The sequence below is a fragment of the Mandrillus leucophaeus genome, unplaced genomic scaffold (assembly GCF_000951045.1).
Source record: "Mandrillus leucophaeus isolate KB7577 unplaced genomic scaffold, Mleu.le_1.0 Scaffold896, whole genome shotgun sequence".
NCBI classification, from domain to species: Eukaryota; Metazoa; Chordata; class Mammalia; order Primates; family Cercopithecidae; genus Mandrillus; species Mandrillus leucophaeus.
In genome coordinates, this window is record NW_012109763.1 from 304363 (window position 1) to 310244 (window position 5882).

A 5882-nucleotide genomic window follows, 5' to 3' on the forward strand; every position below is an offset into this window, starting at 1 on the left:
TGATGAATTTTAATACATAGAACTCATTGTTGCACCTCTAATCCACTTTGCCCTTTTTAGAGTTTATGTGATGGCATCATTATGGAAAAACACACCATTTTAGATATCTCATTGTGTTAACATATGTCACAACACCTAAAATCTAAAAACATGAAATTTTAAAATATTGCAAAGCAACCGAAGGACGTTATAAATATTTGAGATGCTTTCATATTCCCTACTGCACGTAATTTCTCTTTATTATGAGATATACATTCTGACTAGAAGATATCTACCAATAAATAAACAGGAACTGCCAAAGAAAATAACAAAATTAGAGAGGAGGTCAGTGTAAAAGATGGAAAACTTTTAAAAATTGTGATACCTTAAATTATACCAAGAAATGTTCTACTGAAATATCACAAAGTGTATAGTTTCTAATTACGTCATGGAGTGCTCTGAAGATATTAAATCCTAGTAAATATGCATTGTTATAATAATAATATTTATTATTACTATTTTTGGCTGAGAACTTTATCTAATTTTAAAGCATATCTAATATCCAAGAAAACAACCCTGAATGGTCTTATTATTAGCATTTTAAAACTAAATAAGCCAAAGTTTAAAACAAAAGAATAGCAGGAATTACTATATTTGATGATATCTGATCAGAGGTATAAAATAAGAACTGCCCAAATCATGAAGAGAAATTAAATGTCACTAAAAGATTTAATAGTTCTGATTTAATATGTTCCATTTTGATAGGCCTGAGAACTTTGGGGATCCAGAAATACCGTGGCCAGTCTTAATGAAGTACATCAAAGATTAGTTAATTATTTGAAACCTGAACTTTCAGGTTTCAACTTTCAGGTTTCAAATAATTTGACCTGGTTTATACAACTTGTTCTAAAAGGGATTCTATTCATGCTTAATTAAATCACTGAAAATTATAGGATTCACTTATCACACTAGTGTTTTCCTACCTACTGATCCCAGCTTTGTTTTATATTTAGCTACCTCTTTCTCTTTCAAATTTTTAACTTTGTTAGAGGAGATATAAATTAGCCAATACTGTTGTGAAATTCACTAGAGAGGGCTCTGTCTTTTTCTTACATTCAGTTTTTGCAGGTTGATGTGATTAGTGATGGTAAAATATCCAGGATCCATATTACTCTTTATTTTGAAAAAAAAACACGAACAAACAACAACAAATTTATCTTCTCTGCAGTCCCATGACTCTTTGAAAATGCTAGCAGGTCTTTTGACTTATAAGTTAAAAAGTCATCTTAGTGCTTTGGTTGTAGTTCAAAAATGAGATGCTGAATTTCTTATCTTGATAAATTATAAAGTTACTCTTTGTCCCTTTCTTATTCCTGTGTCTCTGCTCTACCCTGTACCTTTCTCTTTAACTTGTCAAATGAGTGATTTCCGTTAAATGAACCATAAAAATATATTTAAATATGTGTATGTGCATCCTGAAACAAAGTTGCCAGTTTGTGACACACACAAAAGAGAAAAACGATTTCATTATATATATTTTTATTCACACCTCCTTTGTACCTGACTCATATGAAATATTAAACAAATGTTGAATAAAGTAATGAATTAATATTTTCCCTGGTTTGCTGGACACTCCATTCAGAAGTTTCCTCTTCTTTTATGGATGCTTAAATTATTGTTTACCACTTACAACACTTTAATGTGTTGCTTTGTGGTCATGTTAGCTGAATATTTTACTATTATTATCATTACATTATTCCCATCCCAAAATGCAAGATTTACAAGTAATCATCACTCAGAATCACTTTATAAATTATAATTTATAAACTATGATTCTCATGTAGAAAAATACAATGTAGGTCTAATGAAATGCTCATATTTTCTTACAGAATAATAAAGTACTATATCTTTATACTTATATCAAATTCCTGAAGCAAAGAATTTATTTGAATGGAGACTTCAGTAAGCACTAACGGGACTTTGGGAAGGCGTCAGGGAAGGGAACAAAGCCAGTGAAGGGTATGTTATTAACAGATCACCGCCATATGTAACTGAAGCTTTACCTTAATGTGAACATTTGGCAGATGTGTATAAGATGCTTCAAAATTATTCTACCTAAATAAGGGAAAAGGCTGGGATATATTTCCCCCAAATACAGGAAGGCACTGGAATAGTGAATTCTAAAGAGATACGGATTGGGCACCAAGAGTGTCTGCAATGATGGCATCAAAAGTATTGGGGGACACTGCTTATTTTCTTGGATGCAACAGAAGCTATACCAATAAAATAAAATAAGGAAAGAAAAGCTGTGGCTCCAATGATCTTTCAACAATAAGGATCTTAGAGTTCATGGCAGAAGAGCCAATCTGGCTGATTTGCAAAAATGAACATTCAATTTAAGGAGTTAATAGTAAAATAGAAGCTTAAATGTCTAAAATGCACTTCTTTCCTGTGCAGTTTCATATTTGCCTATTCCTGTTTGAAGTCAAATTTTAATAGAATTTAATTAATTTAATATTAATTATTAATAGCATTAATTTAATGTTTAAATTAAAGTCATTAACTTATCCTTATAAGTTTGCCCTGATAATGGATGAAGATAGACAAAGAAGCTAACGACATCACTGAGTTACATTTATTTTAGTTGTTTTAAAACCATGACTTTGCGTAATAATAAAATTGAAATGTGTCCATATTGTTCAAGTTGAGTTGTTTATGGTTAATATTATTTGCTTAAGTGATTTATTAAGAGGAATTTATTTTTCACAAAATCTTGCTGATTTCCAAAATGGTTTTGTTTCAGAATTTATCTCCATATCATTTTGTATATTTTTTGACCTCTGAATGAGCTTCTTACAACTAATAACACTATGTGCATTTGAACAAATAAACCAAAATTAGTGAAAGAATGAGCTAGTTTTTACCAAATTCTTATCATTTTTAGGAATATTTCCACTATTATCATATAATATCACATAATACAATTATCTCTATTAATCACTTTTACTTCATAATGGGAGCCTTAAGGCCAAAAATATTTATCATTATTCCTTGTAACCTCAGAATCCAACGTAGTTACAGGTTCCAAAGAAATAATGGATAATTTTTAAATGTTAGAAGAAAAAATGGATAACCAACGGTCACTTTATTTATTTGTTTTTAGAAACAGTGTCTTGCTCTGTCACCGAGGCTGGCGTGCAGTGGCATCACGATTACTCACTGCAGCTTCAAATTCCTGAGCTAGGGCACTCTTCCCATCTCCGCGTCCTGAGTAGCTAGGATTACAGGCCCACACCACCTTGCTCGGCTATTTTTTAAGTTATTTTTAGATAAAGGGTCTCATTATGCGCGTTTCCCAGGCTGGTCTCAAACTCCTGGCCTCAAGCAATCATCTCTCTCAGTTGCTTTCAATCATCTGCCAGATAAGTATCTTAATTTTCTTTGAAGTGGAGTAGAATAATAGTGGGGTTGGTTTAAGAATTTTTGCCTGTCTCTGACCAAAACACAGCTGAGTATGTAAAAAAGAGTCCTTGTCCTGGTACCAAGTTTAAAACACAATTTAAATATATTGAACGTGCAGGTGAGGTGAGCCAACTCAGAGACAATCTGGAAGGTTGAGGTTTTATGCTGATTCATCCAGTGGCGTAACATGAAATGATTTGGTCCACTGTAGACAAATATATTTTGGGGTTGCAAAACAGCAGCCGATATGTCTAAGCTTATCTTTTCTTTTACTTGTCAAATGTTTACAACTGCAGAATTTAAATACCTGCAGCTGTAATAAAGTGTTTATATTCACCTTTAACACAACCAACCACAGCTAATTTCTCTTTTTGGAAATTCTAAAGTTGCTTCATAGACTTCCTTTTCCTGTTTGGTCATCGACGCCATTGGAGTTTATAAGTTCGTGACCTCTGAATGTTACATAATGCTAAACAACTATTTGTTATGTTTTTTTCACTGTTTCCTTTTAACTTAACCTGTGGTTTTCACATTACGTAAACAAAGTCTTACTCTACAGTATTTGCAATATCAATCTTTGCAAGTTTTATTTAAAGTTTACTTCATGTCATTTCTTGAAAGCACTTCCATAAATAAAACTAAAATATATGCACTGCAACAATAACTCCAATACAGAAAGTATATGTAAAATACAACTAAATAATAAAAGCATGAAGGTGAATTTCTACACTTTAAATTTGTCTCATCTAAATGCTTTAGAACAGTGTTCTCAACCTGAGTAACTCTTCCCCCAGAGTATATTTGGAAGTGTCTGGAGACATTGTGATTGTTACACCAGCGAGGGGAATGCTACTGGCACAGGGTGAGTAAATACCAAGAACGCTCCTAAGAAGATTCTACAATGCACAGGACAGCTCCTCTGCCCCATCTTAATACAGACTTCTCCACCAACCAATGTTACTAATGCTGAGATGAAGAAACCCTGCCCCAGGGTAGCCAGTATGAAGCTATTTGCTACATTTTCCAAACATCTGATCCTGTGCATTGCTCTTTAGAAAAACCAAAGGAAACTAAAATTCTTTTCTCAAATGACCATTTATGCAAGAAGAATAAAGAAATATGCAGGAAAAAATAAGACAATAATTCTTTATAAACCAAATAGTTACATTGAGCTAGTAAGGCAGATTTAACCAAGTGAGGAACATCAAAGATTGAGAAACTTAAATTCCACGTTGTTTTCCTTGTTAAGAAGAAAGAACTGTTGATATTGGGTTAGCGCTCAGCGCTGCCAGCATTACGGCAGCCCTTGTGTCTCTGCCTCAGGGACTCAAGACTGCGGCTGCACCTTCATGTAAGGAGAGTGATAGCAGAGGGGAAGTAAGCAGTGTGGTGGTGTTTGTGCCAGTAGTAACCATTCTCTTGTATCAAGAAAAACATACATTTTTACCAGAAGCATCCACTCTACTTCTGGTTACATTTTAGTGGTCAGAGTGCATTGCATGGAGAGCATGGGGAAGCAATTAGTTAGCTTTTCGACCACAATAATGCAGTAACAGTGAGGAAAATATTTGAAACTCTATTGAATTGGTCACCAAGAAGTTTCTACTACAAATAGCTATATTCTTTCCATAGTTTACAGAAGAAACTGAGAGTGTTGCTTTCAATTGAAAAAGAATGTAGAGCTGAATTATATTTAAATGTTTATCTAAAAGGGGTGGCATAATTGATAAAAGTTAACTAACTTCCCACATAAGAATTGCAGACCCAAAGCTTGGCAAATTTTCAATCATGGAGAATACTTATGGTTTTGTTCTTAATGTAAAGCAAGAAGGAAAGTGTGAAAACATAATATATGTTGAAATGCCACATATTTACTGTAAAATGAGTTTGGGAATTAACTTAGTCAACTCATCTCTCAAGTACTGTTTGTATTTTTCCCTTACAAGCTATTCAAAATCAATTATTTTTAAATTAAATTTAATCAAATAATTGTTATTAATAATTAATGGGTAGCTACCAATGTAAATGTATTACCTAGTTTATTTTCTTGGTTTAAAACCAACTAACAGAAAATTCAGAAAGTCCTTGGGAAGCGAGTATGTATATAGTCCCATATCAAGCCCTTTGCTTATAAGAACTAGTAAATCCTTATTTCTGCATTTTGCTGTACATTATTTTCCTGTTATCTGTGTCTCAGGGCAAACATCTCATCTCAAGATCCCACTGACATAGGTTTCCTCTCCATGGAAAAGCAATTGTAATGACTCAAAGAAAAATCAAGAAAGAAGATGATAAAGGTCATAGTCACTGTTAGGAGTCTTATTCCCACAGGTAATACAGATTCTGTAATATCAATCAAAGTTCCCTGAGAAGCTTCACCTTATTGATGTCTTCTTTGGTGTTGCTATGGCCTTTGTTGCTAGGGAACTACCCAGTCCAAA